A 17,490-nucleotide genomic window follows, 5' to 3' on the forward strand; every position below is an offset into this window, starting at 1 on the left:
TCTCGAGCACTTTGATCGTTAAGTTCAGTTTCTTGCTATTTTAAATTTATTTTACACAAACATGAAGTTCGATGAATGACATTTTTGTTGATATTGATGTACGAAGGCAATTATGATCGTGGAATTATGGGAAACTACAATTGTTACTGTGTATTATCCATGAAAATATTTTGTTGTTAAGACTATCGAGAAGTTGAGCTTCGGAGAAAGATTTTTTCGTGACGTTCGATCGATTTGACAAAAAAAATAAAAATTCAACAATTCGGATCACCCAATATTCTAAAGTTACGTCTATTAAATTGGAAATCCATGAAAATCAGAAATAACCATGATTAGCAATATTATGTTGAAAACTCGGGAAAATACGATAATTTTTTTAGTTTTCACCTGCAACGATTTTGGGTATTTTTTAGTTCGAAAGTTCAAGAAACAAGCCTCGATAGAAATGAAACTGAGAAGCTCGAGAAGAAAAAAACTGCACCACAGAAAATTTGTGAAGGAAAATGAGCTTACATGATTCACCAAAATTTGAACATAGCGCAAACAATGCGATTTATCAGATATTATCACAGTTTTCATTTAGTTTTTTCAGTAAAAATTCACGTTTCAAATCTTTGTTCCGAATTAAGTGCCGCGTCTTTTTTTCTTACAAGTAAATTAATATCCTGGTGGTTTCGATCGCGTGGCTCAAACCGTTACGCCTCTTAACAATTTTTCTCTAGGCAAAATAAAATTGGAAGTGAACAAGGAAGCAAAAAAAAAAAAAAAAATAAATAAAAAATTTCAAAGGTAATTTTGAGCGCATTATATCCCAATAAAATAGACTAAACCTCACGAACTTACAGCGACACCATAAATGTCTAACCCCGTACATAATGCCGTCCCTCATAAACGTCGAGTGCTTAGACATAACACTGAATCCTTGTTTCCGCGGTTCGTAAAATTATATATGACTTCGACGACTGTTATTGGCAATAAGAATTAATTAATTACTTACGCACGGACGTTTCGCGTTAGTTTCCTTTTCTAAACACGTCGCGAACTTACACGGGTGCATGCACTGATTCAATTGCATTTATATTCTACATATGCTTGCAGATATGCACGCGTCATATGCCGTATGCAGCATGCCGGCTTTGAGTGATTTAATTAAATCTATGACCGCGTCGGGTAATTGAATACCGCTCACAACTTCTGCGGAAATTGATTCGATTAAACGCGAACCAAGAGAAATTTCTAGCGTTGCGTTTACTTTGCAAACATTCCTAATACCCAATTGTTTTCATTTTTTTAACAATGGTTTTTCGTATTATATTGAAACAAGTGTCGTTGTCGTTGTTGTTGTTGTTTTCTATACGGTCATTTTTATCCGTGATATTTTCTCGTCACTGTTACGTTAATTTAATGTTCGTGGGACGATAATTTGTTGCTACGCTGAGAGAAAATTCATTTGTTACAGTAACTAGAAAAATTTCGTAAACCAAACAAAGTGATTGAATAGCGAGATAATTAGAAAGTGCGGTGTAGATAACTGAATTTCAATAATCTTTCAAGCGTTTAAACGCAGCGATGCCCATTTCACTGAAATTTGATTACAACCGCAACGGATATGACATTTTTTTATTCACGTCAGTGCAATAATTCAGGTTGCAAAGAGGCATAATAAGCAGAAATTATTTTGAACGTGAAAAAGGAATGAAAAGAAAGTGAGGAACGAAAATGACGGAGGATCTCGGAAAATATATGCTAATTCTTTTTATTTTTAAGGGTGGGCCAGGCGGAGTGGCGTTGTTTCGTGGATTTCCGAACTTTTTCTCTTTTTCTACGCACCGTTCTGCTGATTACTCGTGATACCTGTGAAAAAGTTTCCGAGATTGACAATCGAAAGTATGAACAAACATTTCTAAATCTACGGCTTCCTCGTACTCATGTAAAATTAATTTCGTCTCACGAACAATTTCGGTATACCTACGGAAAAAAAGTTTTTTCCCCAACCGCGGAATTTCAAAAGTATATACAACGTATATGGTTCAACCAATTTCAGACCACGGCTGCTGCTCCATTTCGATACAGCAGCTACTTGCCTTTATGAAAGTTTTTCAGACGGGGAGAGAGCCTTTATTCGTCTTCAAAAATTCACAACATTGTTTTATTCTTTTATATATAATCGTCGTGCCAGTTGTGGTATTTTTGTTTTCAACAATTTTCACTTCGTTTAAGCTAGCTCTCTTGTCGTTGTAGTTAAACAATTTTTACTAACGAATCACTTTCGAAACAGATGCGAATTTTCGAGTATTACATCGGATTTTTGCACATTCTGTTTATAATCGTCAAACTCAAAATATACAAATATATTGTTTTCGGTGATCATCGAGTTTTGAATGAGTATCGAGTTCGTGCTTCTGAAAAGTCAGAAACCGCTGTTGACACAATACTCGTTGTCAAAAATCAATATTATCAATTTTGCATTAAAAACGTACATGTCCGTTGGTATCTTGTTTGTCAATTTATCTTTTTCTGAAACGATTATTTTCTTGCCAAACTAATCGGTGGTTAATATTTAAACATTCATAATTCAAAAATCTTATAAATTGTCCCGGAATTAATTTTCTAGAAAGAATCGGAAGATGTTAGAAGAAAATTTTCAAAAACATTTCGTTTCACAAGCCTGACAATGAAAAAAAAAAAAATGAATTTCAAATCGAGGGAAGATAAAAATTTTACGTAGGTACGACGAAAATGTGCGCGGTTGAAAGAAACTCGAATTACTACTGCGCGGAAAAATACCGTCCGTTTCAAAAGAATCAAAAAATATGAAAATGAAAACAGAAAATAATCAAGCGCCCAGAATTTTGCCCTTAAACGTAGAACGAATGGGTTGCATAAATCCATTCCACGAATTCTCTCGCAGGTATCTTGTTGCCGAGATTTTTTGTCTCTGAAACTTACCTCCCGACTAATTGTTGCTTTTGAACGTCTTCTCAAAGCATCAAATTCAAATTCAGCCCGAGCTTGACGGTGGGCAAGTCCGAAAAAGTTCCAACTTGCCGACAGGCGAGTAATTCAAGGTTGAGTTCAACTGTTTCAGTTCGAGGGAATAAAGCATCGACACGAACGCTTATTTGCGAGCTTTTCCTTCTTGCGTATGAGAAATACGCACATATTTACCTAAAGGTACAAAGCTTTGTTCGTACGCCACGGGCAGCTGTGGCACGGGTTTGAATCGCGTATATATTACACCTATATAAAATAAACATGCCCGCATGTGTGTGTGTGTGTGATACCGACCCTAAACCCAACTTACCGGTTCTCGTTAAATTAAGACTACATTCACCGCATACAGAGGGGGAAAATGTGTTTCTTCATTTATTATCATAACTCAAGCCAAACCAGAAACTCCGAGGAAGCAACGTGTGGAAAGACAAGCAGCGGAAGGTATTGATGTGACGGATGAAATCATGAAAGAGTTGTAACCGCGGATAAGGTGAAAATCGTTTCGAAGACAAACTTTGTCCGCGCTGTTGAGTTTCATAAACATACGTGTGTATTTAATATCACAGAACGCGTACAATTTTTTTGCATGGTTTTTTCTCGTCCCAACTCTTTGTACGAATGAATCGATTTTTTTTTAATACAAATTCCTGAGCAATTTTCACCGAAATTCGTTGATGAAAATTATCAATTGCAAGATAGGAAAACGAGATTCCAAGGAGAAACTGTGTAACAGTCATTTTTATTAAATGATCTTGGTTTTTGCACCATTTTCAAAATAACATCTAAACGTGTGTTAAAATTTGCACAAGAGGAAGATTTTTAATCTGCGTTATACTTCGGATGCATCGGTTTATGTAATCGAAACTATCGCGAGCATCTGCGGATTTGATTAATCGAACCACGAATTAAAATTTAAAGGGAGAATCTAAGACTCGACGATGCTTCGATTATTTTATTCCATCCTTTTTCGAATGCCTTGGTATTATTTGCGAACAAACAGGCATTATTTTCTCGTATTCGATAAGTCGTGGCCAAAGTGACCTTCCAAATAACTGCTTTCGGTCTCTTCATCGCCAGTCTTTATCCGTCATATGAATATGACGAACGGAGACCACGCGAAGCGCCACTCTAATTCCATACATTATTCATACGCGATCCTTGATTACCGTCTAGTTCTGTACATAATATATCCAGGCAATCCTGTATAATTTTTTTTCTTACCTCAATTTTTTTTCTACCTCAACCTGCAGCAAATGCGACTCGATATTCGTGGTCTTCGAGATTCTACGATAAGGGATAGCGAGGCGAGGTTGAAATTGCGAATTCAAAGAGTTCCGAAAGCGTCAAATTCCGAATTTTTCGCTCGCGAAACTCAGAGGAAAGAAATCAAACCTTGACGAAACAGCAAAGTTTCGAAAGGGCAAAATGCCATAAGGGTGTAACTCCGAAAAGACAAATTTCCGAAAGTTATTATTATTATTTCACTTTATCATAAAAATCTAGGGGAAAGACTTGGCGAATATTGAAAGTCTACGCCCCGAGTGCTTCTGCGAGAGAAGTGAAAAAGTGAAAATTAGGAAGGAGGGTGAGATTAAAAAATTCAAGACTAATTAAAATGTCAGGGAAAAACAATGTTGTCGTTTATAAATATGATTTAAGATATTGCGGGTTGACTCATCGTAAAAAACGGAGGCAAGTTTTTAAAGACCCGTCCCCGCCGGGGTTCGGCATCAGCAAAGTTTCCTCGCGTGGTTAATTTTTATGCTCGTTAGCGTAAAACTCCTGGTAATGCCGAGGAAATAAAGAAAAGCTTTCACATTTTTACGCGGTCTGAACGGTTTCAGGTGGCATGAAAAGGCCTGTGTATACGTGTAAACAATGCAGTGCGTTTCAAAACCGGGATGTAAGGAAAGGAAAAACGGTAAAATTAAATTGAAGAAAGGAGAAAATAAATACACAAACGAACCAAACAGCGGTAGAAAAAGAATTTCGACCGAGAATGTTGAGCGTGATTGTACAAACTTTTATTCAAAACAATAAAAGCATTTAAACGGGCCTCGAAGACAAAGAAATAAATTACCAAAATGAATAGCTTTGCTCTGGTTAAATAAGATACTGCTTTTCGCTGCAAGCTTTTTTTTTCTTTTTTTTCTTTCTCACATTTACGTTCAGAAATGAATGTCGCTGCGCTGTTGGATTCACGCGATCGTTCGTACAGTTTGCATAATATTATAACCCGTGTACATAATATTTCACTAATAAATTAGGTTTGGATGATTTTTTTCGTGCCAAAATCTTGCAAGAATTGATCGTATTTTTTATGCGGCTTTGGTTTTATCTCGTTTCGTCGAACGATGTTTTTCTTTTTTTTTTTTTTATTCGCCTCACTTCTACTCCAATTTTTACTCTTCTTTCTTAATTACATGTAGGTGGAATTTTCTTTTTCCAAGTTGGCCATAATTTTTGCACTTAATTACATATTTTTACTTCTATTAAACATCAATAAATATTCAACAAACATGAGGTCGAAGCAAAAATATGAATCGAAGAGAAAGGTGGTTAGAAAACTTTAACGTGATGCTGATCTACGTTGGTTTTTAAAAAATCTTGCCATTTTCCAATGATATATTTTACGAAAATGAATCGCATATTAATTTTCTTACCAGAATCATAAAATTATTTTGTTCAATGAAAGAAAGAAGAAAATATTGTTAATAATTCCAAAATTTTGTTCGACGTAACGTCCCGCAAGAATTTTCCTTCTTTCGCAAACTCAAAGCGATACGTGTTACACACACACCCACACACACACATATATATATATATTATTCTCTTTTATGGATTCGGTTATTGCTTTAATACGGTTTTAATGCGAAAGATAAGAATTTAGTACGTCCGCTTGAAACAACAATAAAAAATTTATTGGCCGGTAGACGAAACGAATGAGGACCTCTCGGACATTGTTTGACACATTTAATGAGTCTCGCGCGTGGATTTCGATGAGGAATATCCCGTGAAAATACCTTTCCTCTTGCGATATCCGAAACATTATTTGACGGAAGAGAACAAACGGAAGGAAATATCGCGCGAAAAGTTTCGTTGAAAAATAATCATCGCCCGTTGGAATCGGACGACAAGAAGGAACCGAATCCTATAGACCAGTACTGTGATTGTGGATGTCCAAAAATGAAATATCTCGGTGTATGTTTTTGGAACTCTCTTTTTTTTTTTTTTTGGTATTCAGCCTGCACGACGTGTCGAATAAACACGTCATTTGATATGCTCGGAGATTTGTGGATCAAAGGTTGATACCATGGCTCGAGGCGTCGGAATAACAATTATCCGTGCATTTCTGTGCTGCGGATCATTTGCAGGTTTGCAATAATCAAACCCCTCGAGGGGTTAAGCGCTGATTTAATGAAGTGTCAAAACAGCGAGTTTCCCTTTGTGCCAAACTCCTAGCCAGCGGGAATTAATGCCTCAATTTTCATTCCCTCTTTTCTCTCTTTCCCGAATTTTGGCGCGATTCATTATCAGCTAGAGTGAAATAAAAAAACGACAAAAAGAAGAGAAAAAAATACATCAAATATGAATGAGATCAAATGTTGCTGTCAATATCAACGAGCGGATATACACGTAAATATATCTCAAGATTTTTCGTGTCGAACGATAACATTCATTGAGAAAAAATTTTTCTCACACCGTGTAATTATTTTATACCTTTTCATTTGCAATTATTGAGGGGAGAGGTTCTTTGATTCTCAACTGCTGAAACAAAAAAAATGTCGCGTAAGAAAATCTTTCCACCAATTTTTCGAATATGGTAGTATATGCTTTGAAAAAAAATAAAAAATCGTGCAGTTTAAGAAAATGTTTTTCATGGCCGTGGAATGCAACTGTGATAACGTACGGGTGGCTTTATTCCATACAATAAATTACCAGAGTCAAGTAAAGCTGCGGGTCTGTTGTTATGTACGGTGTTTCAACGCAGAAAATTTTCCTCGACCAACGTGCTTCGTTTACATCTCCCAGCTTTGGATGGAAGTCGAGTATTTGGTTATATTTTCGCATCCCGGGCCGCGGCAGCCACGCGAGAGTTCCATTATATTGATTACCCGTTACCTCCGATAGCTGTTTAAAAATAAAAAGGAAAAAAAAAAGAAAAAATTTCACGTTTGGGTGAAATACTCATGAATATTTGATCGACGTGTTTGGGGCTGGTTGCATTTTCGAGCGTTTTTTAATGGATCCCTTTGATTCGCTCGATTTCTGACCCGCCTCAAAAATTCCGCAGCATCGTTGATAAGAACGGAGGCAGAAAAAAAAAAAAAAGGCCCAAAACTCGAGAGATACAAAAAAATTTAAGGGCCACGAAAAAGAAACGGATCGATGATGCGCGCGAAACGTTGAAAGAAAAGTTTTTCGCAAAGTTATGCAACTTTTTGTAGAGTAGTTTTTTGAAAATTTCTGGTAACTCAGGAACTACGGAGCTTAAAACTAAATATCAAGGGTCAAAATAGTTAGATTATCTCGTTTCGAAAGTATCACAAACTTTTGGTATTTTTTTTTGAAATTTTTTTTACGATCATTCCTTGTCAAAATTCCTCAAGTTGTCTTGTCAATATTAATAATCTTGATTTCTGTGTCCGTTTTCCAAAAAGTTACGCACGACTCTGTGAAAGTATGAAAAAACAAAAAAACATGTTCAACATCACCCAGTGATTGGTAAAAGGTCCTAGAGAATTTTCAAGAAATTATAATTAAGCTGATTCTTTCTACTTTCAAATGCGATCGGGAAAATTTGGCTAGGCCTATTTCTTGCTGAGATATCTAACTTTTTGTACCGATCGAAAAGTCGAAAAGTAATCCCGAAACTGATGAAGGGTAGGGTGTGATTGATTTTGAATTTTTATGCTCCCAGGATCTCGAACGCTTTCCAATTGACAAAAAAAAAAATAAAAATTGCCGATCTGTCCGTGGATGGTAAAATGTGACAGCTGAAATTGAACGGATTCCGTCACGATTGTACGAATAAGCAGTTCTATTCGTTGCACAGTTTTCAGGGTTCTATTGGACTTGATTAAACATTTTCGCGACTTACCAAGCAGTCATCTTTGTGCTTTTAACGTCTTTTCATCAGTGTCGTATGTCTTGAGCAACACGTGGAGCGTCGAAGGGTGAAGAGACCCGATCGATGTGGCAATTCTTTTCGCAATGTCATTCACGGTGATTAGCTAGCGCTTGAAAGATATTAGGAATAGAATTGTAAGCTGGAATTAGTGCAGAATTTGGATAATTGACACTTGTCAGAAGTATACGCGGAAAAATTTTAGTACGGCTCTTGACTTTTGTGAGTTACTTGTCAGGTTTTAACGACGTTGAATGACACTCTCATTTCCTGAAAGCCGTAGCTGGAAATTTACGAAAATCAACTTGTCTAACTATGTCGGACAGTTCTTGACATTGAATAACTTATCTACGTACAGTGAACCTTTTCCTCAATTCACCGGACGAAGGTTTCTCCGAATCGTGGTAGTGTCGTAATTCATTTCTTTCAATTCTACATTTTCAAGTAAATCCTCTTGCTGCCCGAAAAATATCATCTCTCGTGTATTTAAAGGATACGAAATTCTCGATAAAAATGAAATGAGAAAATTGTATCATCAAGATAAAAACTTTCGTTACTTCCGATGGGACAGAGAAGAAAATGATAATATTGCGGTTTGAAAATCGTAACACATTTTCACGTATCAAATGTTGTTGACCTTGTCCAAGGTCAGCAAGTACCTCTACTTGTAAACTTGGAAGATACCAATCAATTGTTTAGAAGCGTCGTTCTGTTGTTCAATTTCAAGAAATCTGTGAATTTTTTGAACTACGGTACGTGAAGATGCCTTGAAATATTTCTTGTTCCGTAAGAATTTCGTAATAATTCCTTTCCACAAAATGTCAGTAGTAGTTTGAGAATTCACGTTGCTGTTAGATCGAATTCTAGTTTCTTCACCCTTCGACCGAATGAACCAAAAAACAAATCAGTGATACCAGTATTCTGAAAGATGATGATTCTGTGAAAAAAAAGTAAAGAAAACAAAAAAAAAAACAGGATTTTCAGAAGTAAAATTTTCAACAATCTACTTTCTCCATCTGTTTATTCTTTCACGTCCAATTTCCCCGGCTAAAATTTCTAGACCTTAGCACTCCGGTGGCTCGAGCGCCGATCAGACTTCGGAAAAACGAGAAAAAAAAATGAAGTCGAAGTCGATAAAAAGGGTAGGAATCGCTTCGAGCCAATTTCCCAAGTTAAGCATTACGCCTTGGGTTACGTGATCAGAGCTCCGAACGTCACTGCCTGCATGTCAGGGTGTTTTCCTGTAATCTGTACCTACGTGTATGCGGCCCTCTCCGCATTCCCAAGGCTAATTTAAGGGGGGAGTCGGTGTGAATTTGTATAATATCGAGTTTTTCAGTTTGGGATGACTGAAAAAGACGTGATTGAAATTTCCTTGTAATAAAATTTACATTATGGTAATACGGTGAAACTTCTTTTAACAAACACCTCTTAACCCTTTGAGAGACATGTTTTTTCCTTTTTTTTTTCTTATTAGAAATTAAGAAATTCCAAGAGATTATTATTCTGAAGCCATTACTACGAAACTTGAAATGGCGGTGAAATAATTCATTTTTCCAAATTTTTAAAATTTTTTGTGAAAAGACTAGATTACGGAAAATTCTAAAAAAAAAAATATACATCACAAAACTGTGTATGGAGAGTACGAAAAAGAACGTTCAGATACTCGGTTGTTACGTTACAAAAAAGAAAAAAAGAAAAAAAAAACGTATTTTTTCACGTTAATTGTTTACAGTATACACTTTTACTGCGCAAGATTGAATATTTTTTTTTTCATACATTTTCATCGAAAAACATTGCCTGTATTTCCCAGGACACATGCTACTATAATTTTAATTTTGTTGGGAGGAATTTTTGGTCGCATTTTTTTTTTCCATCAATTTCAAAAATGAAAAATTCGATATTATCGAAATTTCACCGGAATTCCCCCTGAAACTGGATGAAAAATGAACCGAAAGACGGATTTAAGAGTGAAAAAAAAATTTTCAAAAAATGATAAAAATAAAATACTGCACATACGTGCAATTTTTTTCACCCTCAAACCCTCGGGCGGATACTTTGCATTGTGTGCGGATAAGCGGCGGTGCGTTTGTGTCGAGGGCATTGTCTCTCCTTCGTCGGGGGTGTCGGGCTGTAATTACGGTGCGAAGAGAGGATGTTAGGTCGCAGTAGCGTCACTCGGTAAGTGGGATGGATGCTGCGGCTGCGGGCTGCGGCCTGGTGAATTTAAATTTCAAATCCGGTGATCTAGCCCCGAGGAAACACCCGGAGCCGGACTTTTTCTTCATTCCGCAAATTTTTTTATACACACCAGTCTAGTCTTCGCAGTTTTTCCCAAACTCGACGCGTTTCGACTGTGTAACGTGTAGAAGAAAAAAAAGAAAGGAAAAAGGGAAAGAATAAAAGAAAAACACCGTAGCTTTATGCGTTTTCATGATCTCGCGATCAAGATCACGTGTGCATTTTAATGAAAGTTGGCTGAACAATCAAGTATCGTTTGGAGATGGTCTATGAAACTTTCCAAACTTGAGAGATATTGTCGGTTGTTGAATAGGGAATTTTTTTGAATTTTGAAATTATTTTTTCGTGCATCACAGTTCGTGGAGAGATTCTTCGGTAAACTGTTAAATATTTGGTAGAGACGTGTCACGAAATTTTTGAAAAATCTGCTTTGTCTGGTTTCGTATGTATATAATTCTAAATTTCGAACAAACGGTGAAATCGATTCAAACGTAATTTGTAAAGCGAATCTGATGTTCGATGGAGATACGACGCAATTTTATTGAATATCAATCAACTTCCGGTTACGAAATCGTGGTAACTCGAACTTCAAAACAAATCACGATTCTTCGAATTTTCCTAGAACTTCTCTAGAATTTGTATTTAATTTAGTCGAATATAATTAACTGTAATTTACTCACAATTGGGTATTATTTGTTACAAAATATTTTCTCGACTGTCAAACTTGTTCTTGCTTTTCTATCCGATTCCTCCTCGGTATCGTTCACCATTTAGACATTTTCCTCGTACGAAACTTTGCCATGGTTTTCAATATTCGAACATCCCGTAACGAATCGGACCGAGGTATTGAGAACAGGAACGCGATCATCATTTCGTGTCTATTAGGTACGAAAAGGCTAAGCTTTTTTGATCATCCGTCTCTTTTCAATTAGTTTTAACTTGATAGATCACCGCCCCCAACCCTTCTGACATAATTTCTTTTCCCTTCCAGCATACACTGAGAGAAACTTTTAGTTCCGGTTACCGCTCAGTCCTTGACTATTTTCATTTTTTACCACAATCGAAAAATACAGTTCTAGGTAGAAAATGAAAATTAGTTTTCTAGCTGTTACCGGAAAGTCTGTTATCCGTTACTATTCTTTCTCGTTGCGAAAATTTAATGCTCGTGCAACGATAAATTGACGCTAAAGCCTTGTTTAACCAAAAAAGTAGAGTAAACCTCAGAAACTGATTTTGCGTTGCAATTACCGAAAAAGGATCGACGATAGCGGAAAATGGTTAGGCGTACCTCGTTTTTCGTAATTCCAACAATATTCAAAGATTTTTTTTAACGATACCCGTTTTACTCAATTTTTCTAGTTACCGTGACAAATGAAATTTTTCTCATTGTATTTCGTCGCGGATCGCGAGCTCGATGAGTCCTTAAAAACCCGCCTAGCGAACTCATCCCTCTGTGAACAATTGATCCTGGCATAGCCAAGGAACTCGAACATGCGGAAGACAAAGATGTAGCTTACGAAGTAACCGCACTGTGAGTATGAAAATGAAGTATGTATGGAGAATGCCGGTGGCAGCAGCAGCAGCAGAAGCAGCAGCAGCATCAGGTATGGGTCATGCATATGGATGGAAGTCAGCGGCGAGCAGGAGTCGCGATAATAATGAACAACACACCAACGGGTTGTTTATGCTACGACACACCGATGCGAAATGTCCTTTGCGCTTCGGAACAACCGCGCAACGCGTTAAATGTCACCGGCGTTTAGAACCCTTCGCGTTAATAATCCTTGCACAATTATTTTACACCCCACGTAAAGCTTTCCAGCGCTTGAGTCTTCTCCTCGCTTCGACCATTCACCGTTCTTTCCGCGACCTTTCCTTCCATTTCTTCCTCATCCGTATATTTTCACTCTTTTTACCTCGCACCTCGTCTCTGTAGAAACGGCAGTCATGGATATGTGTGTCACGCGATGTAATTATCTTTTTCGCTATCTTCGCGGGTGGACGCGCTAACAATAATTCACAGCTTGACACATATTTGCATACTTTTCTTTTTCCTTTTTATCGCGGAGAATAACGTTTTCACCCCCTCCTTCCCTTTTTTTTCTCCTTAGTCAACTTCTCGTTTATTCTTTTGCTTGACCCTTTTTCTTTCTCATATCCAATACTCGAGTGTGCTTTTTGAAAGCTTCTTTTTGTCGTTTGCGTATACATTGTCTGGGAAAATATTTATGCAGCGTTGTAGTTTTATTCCCCCACCCGACACTCTTCCTCGTATCAATATTCTTTATTCTGACTTTTTATGAATCTATTTGTAAACCATGTTGCAAGTCTTTTAGGAAAAGAATTCTTTTTTTCGAAGGAGCACTTTCGTACAGTGTTATTCGACATTGGAAATAATTTCTAATTTTTGTTTACGATACACTGTTCATTGAACAACTGAGAGCACATTTTCTAGTAACTACGCAAAATAAAATAAATGATATTTCTTTCAGTGCGCTGACGATGATACTCTCGATGAAAATAGTTGCTGTCGTTTTGTTTATTCTGTAATTATAAGATATCGGTGTCTGTGCAATCGGTTGAAAGTACTCACGACCAAAATATAAAGAGCAGCGAACCGAAACGAGCGAATTGATGAACATAATCAGTATTCATATTATCATTCGGATACATAGAAAACTATATTATAGATTTCAGAAACCGATTGCAGACTATTCTATGAATCAACAAAACTCTAGCAATTTTCACAAGGCGTGTAGGTTTCGTCGGCAAATTGAGGAAATCTTCGCGATGCACGCAACTAACCTACGTCGAAAATATACGGGTATAAAATAAAATTAGTATTGTTATTACTATAATCATAAACATCGCAAACTACCTATAAGTTGTTATTTCACGGGTTTTTCGTTGGAATTAAATCGTGACGTGCGTCGGGGGAATTCGTGTCGGCGTTTCGACGCCTTGGTTCGCGGGTGAAACGGGATGTAGGCATGGAATAAGGGAGGAACGGCGTCGTGTGCCTCTGCCTGCCTATCTCTATCTCGTTCGCGATTGCATTGTCGAGAAGGCGTGCATTGTTTGAGCGGCGATACGACAGCCTCGGGCTACCAATCAACGCCGCTGCTAGTCGTGCCTTATCGAAGATTCTCCCGCAGTGCCTTCCCTACGGCGGAATCACGGTCCTCGGCCCCGATCCAGGTGTTTAGGAACGCGGCTCGTGTAGGGTACAGCTTCGGAAACTGGAACGAGGAACAAGAGCCCGAAATAAGACGGCTCGAGGAGACCCAAGAGTAACCGATACGTGCCACTCTCTGTCTTATCGCTTCTTCGGAGATAACCCGCGTCTCCTCGAACACGTCGGTCAAAGCGTTAATTTTCTGAAAAAGTGAAGCTGCGCACTTCTCGACCCAACGAGCATGTTCCTTGAAAAAAACTGAGTCGACTTTCTATTTGCGAAAAGTTCAAGGGTCGCACCGTTTTCAAATGAGAGCCTGTCGAAGTTTGACCAATCACAGCGCTGCGGCCATCTTGACTAAACGCAGCCGTTACGTCGCGACGCGTCGTGATTGGCCGGTAGTTCGAATCGTTCTCATTTAAAAACTGTCAGGTTCTCGAGATTTTCGATTTAACGATTTTGTCTCGGATTTCTGCGAGGAATATTGTCTGATAAAGAGGAACTCGATTCGAGCAAGTAAGAATTTATGATGCCGGATAAAAATGTTGTAGTTTTAATACGAGAGTGGCGGTTTTACGATCGCACGAATATAACTTTTCGGAATCTCGTTTCTCGGGAGACGCCATGCTGTCATCACGATGTAATAATTCGTGATGAAAATTTTGCAATTTCCCCAGACCAGAGCGTGGCGAAACTTTAGCCCGAAACTTTTTTTTAACTTCTACGAATTTTTTAAGCGCGCGCTTGATAAGGCTTCATTAACCTACGGCAGTGGGTGTGCTGCAGTTCAGTCTGCAAAACTGAAGCGTTAATATTTACAGGAAAGTTTTCGTCTGGTGCGAGCTTGGCGCTGAACCGCCTGGCATGGGTGTATGGAAATAAATAAACTGTAGGAAAAGGGATCTCTTTTTTTTTTTCTCTAGTCCCATTACGCAGCGCGTTTGAAAATTTCAGACTCCCTCGAGGTCTTTGCATAATTTATGTAACGGACTTCCCTCTCGTCCACTGGCTATCTCTATTTTTACCTTGTCTACCTAGCTCATGTTTGCTGGTTCGACGTTATTAATCACAAAATTAGTTCCCTGACTTGATGATTGATTGGACGTACAGACCGAACATGAAAGAACCAAAATTACAATTATTGTAGGCATAAAATCAACACTCGATAGCTTAGAGTAACGAAAGTAAAGTTGAATCGAACGAAGTGATCGTTTCCAAGCAAAAGAACTCCATTTCCGAAAATGTTGGGACAATTTTTTGATTAAAGAAAAACGTACCGTTCGACCAATTCTTATGAATTAAAACTAATTACTTTTCCTCGATGAATTATCTCCAATCAGCTATGATCAGGTTTTTCTGGGGTGTTCGATTAATCACAAATACGTTTTACGTACTAAATTGATGCTTTACCAGTGAATTAATTCAAATCGATCGCACGATACGTTATATTAGTATTGAACGAATGGAAAAATAAATTAAAAAATCTATACTTCTCCACTTTCATGGTTTCAATTTCTGATATTCAATTTTTTGTCCGACTTGTAGAATGTTATCTCTGACAATGAGACTCAATAGGCATACCAAAATTAGAAAAAAAAAAATAAATAAAAATACATTCTTCACGTTGCGTTATAAAATTTTTCTTAATGCAATCATTGCAGTTCCCAGGAAATTAAATATACGTACACAAAAGAAGAAAGAGAACTGAACACAATCTCGATGTTAGGTTGAAAACTGTACCCATCCAGTAGAGTCTTAAAAAATGGAAAATGAACCGTTTCCTTAGCCACTCCTAAATTTTCCAAACACCTTTGTTTTTGTTTCTCATCCCGCAGCGTACTTGGTTAGGTTACAAATCAGCTTGCAGTCTCAATGTATGTATCTCAGATGAGCTCCCTTTCTTCTCATTGATTGTCCGAGTAATTTGATTCTCTCTTTTTTTTCCTCCTTGTTTTTCTCACACATCGAAGTCAAGCCCCCTCAGCTCTCGCCTCGCGGTCTCATCCGGTTTCGAAATGGCATCAAATATTCATAGGTTCTCTCCTGGCCGGAGGTAGAGAAAATCGTTGGCGCATAAAGAGCCGGCCGAAAGAGCCTGGATGTAGCGCGAGGTAGAAACGGGATGGAGAGCTGGTTCATTAAGGTGGCGCAAGGACACTGCAGTTAAGTGACATTTCGGTTAGTACAGTTATACATAAGATATGAAGTGAGTAACAGATGTCGCGCCAACATTTATACTCGATGTTCGACTACCCCGCAAAAGGGGTGGTGAATGGTAAGAGACGCCAGCTATACGGTGAAGGACAGAATTTCATTTCGTTCGAGGGAGCATCAATTCTCCCAGCCTTTTCTTTCTCGCTTTTTTTTTACCACCCCATTACCTATCATTCCGCTTCGAACGATAGAAAGATAACGTTCGATTTTCTCGTTGCGAACGTTTTTTTCTCGTTTCTTTTTTCTTTCGACTTTTTTTTTTCACCAACTTAAATTTCAATTCATCTTCCCGCACACGAATGAGGCACCGAAGGACTGTACATCGACTTTTACAATTTTGTCCGCAAATTTATCACTCTGTTATCGCGTCCGACTGGAAGTGTCATATGGATTAACAGACTTTTCGATATCGGAGGACGTAAATTAACTCGTTGTACTTTTTGTGTCATTTGTGCTTGACTTGAACACTTGGCTTTCATCAACGAAGAATACTTATCTTCACTCTCTTTTCTTATTATTGAGAATTATTGGAAAATATTAAGACCGCTAATTTTGCAATTCGATTGAAAGAATAAAGACAAAAGTAGCAGATACACCGATAGGTACGAACTATTTCTCACTCAATTACTAAATTACTTCATTCCATTCAATCCGATTGCAAAAACCAGATGACGATGACTCGACACCCGTTTTCATGGATATCGAATTTTGCGAATACCTATTTTAAACATATCGAGTGAACTTTCAAGCTTGGACCAGAAAAATATGCCAAAGTATCTGCAGACCCAGTATAGTTCACAAGGGTGTGGAGATTGTATTTTCGTGTTGTGAAAGGCTTAGCCCGTAATACGCCCTTGAATTTCCGGCGGCGGTGTATAGCTTCCGGCGATGAAAGTGATTCGAGCGATAAAATGATGTTGTGTAGGTATATAAAATACCCCGTAAATTTCAAAGGTAACCTCGCTCCTAGTCGAGCGAGGGAAATTTAGCGAATTTGGGGGTGTCTGTGGCCAGGTTTTGGTGGCGCAGCCGCCGCTGTTGCCTTTTCCCCCAACGCGCGTCGGTCCCGAAATGGGCGAATGAAAAGTACACACAAAGGCGGGTCTAGAAGCGGCGAGATAACACAAAGCCAGCACCCATCAATCGCACGCCACGTACGAATGATGCATGTTGTGTAATCAATCCATTCGCTATGCGAGTCGTCAAACGTTGATGAAAAAAATCACAGACTAAACAAATTTTCAATTGCAAAAAACCTGACCCGAAAACTCTTCGTAGTTTCCGAACGGCAGTCGGTAGAAATTCATCCGGAAGCGCCTCTATCGGTGGCGTCCTGAAGTTACTCGTCGCGCTGCGATTGGCTGAAGCTTCGATTCATTCTTACTTGAAAGTCGTCATAACCCTGGATTTCCCGCCAAAACGATGTTGTCCAATTATTTACGAGGATTTCGGTCGACGGATCGTCGTCAACGTCCTCTCTTTTCGTCCTCGCGGTTATCAGCGGTCGGTAAATCCTCGAGAGTGATCCGGAAATCGTGGCGTATCCCGTCGCATCGCTCCTTTGGGACGTCTGTTGCCGCCTACCACGACGTCAGACGCTCCTGAGAGAAACGTAAGGGTGACGTCAGCGCGAGCTGCCTGAACTGAACTGATTTTTTTTCGCTTTTCCCGCAGGTCGACCCACGCTTCTCTAAATATTCTGGCTTTGACTGACAACCGGAGAACGCAGAGCTACGCC

General features: G+C 38.4%; 1 protein-coding gene across 1 annotated transcript in view; it reads left to right on the forward strand.

Moving 5' to 3' along the window:
- Positions 1 to 17,490, forward strand: part of LOC124304408 (protein turtle homolog A-like) — a 418,202-nt gene that overhangs the window by 14,947 nt on the left and 385,765 nt on the right. The window lies entirely within an intron of this gene.

This window comes from Neodiprion virginianus, chromosome 5 (assembly GCF_021901495.1).
Source record: "Neodiprion virginianus isolate iyNeoVirg1 chromosome 5, iyNeoVirg1.1, whole genome shotgun sequence".
Lineage (NCBI taxonomy): Eukaryota > Metazoa > Arthropoda > Insecta > Hymenoptera > Diprionidae > Neodiprion > Neodiprion virginianus.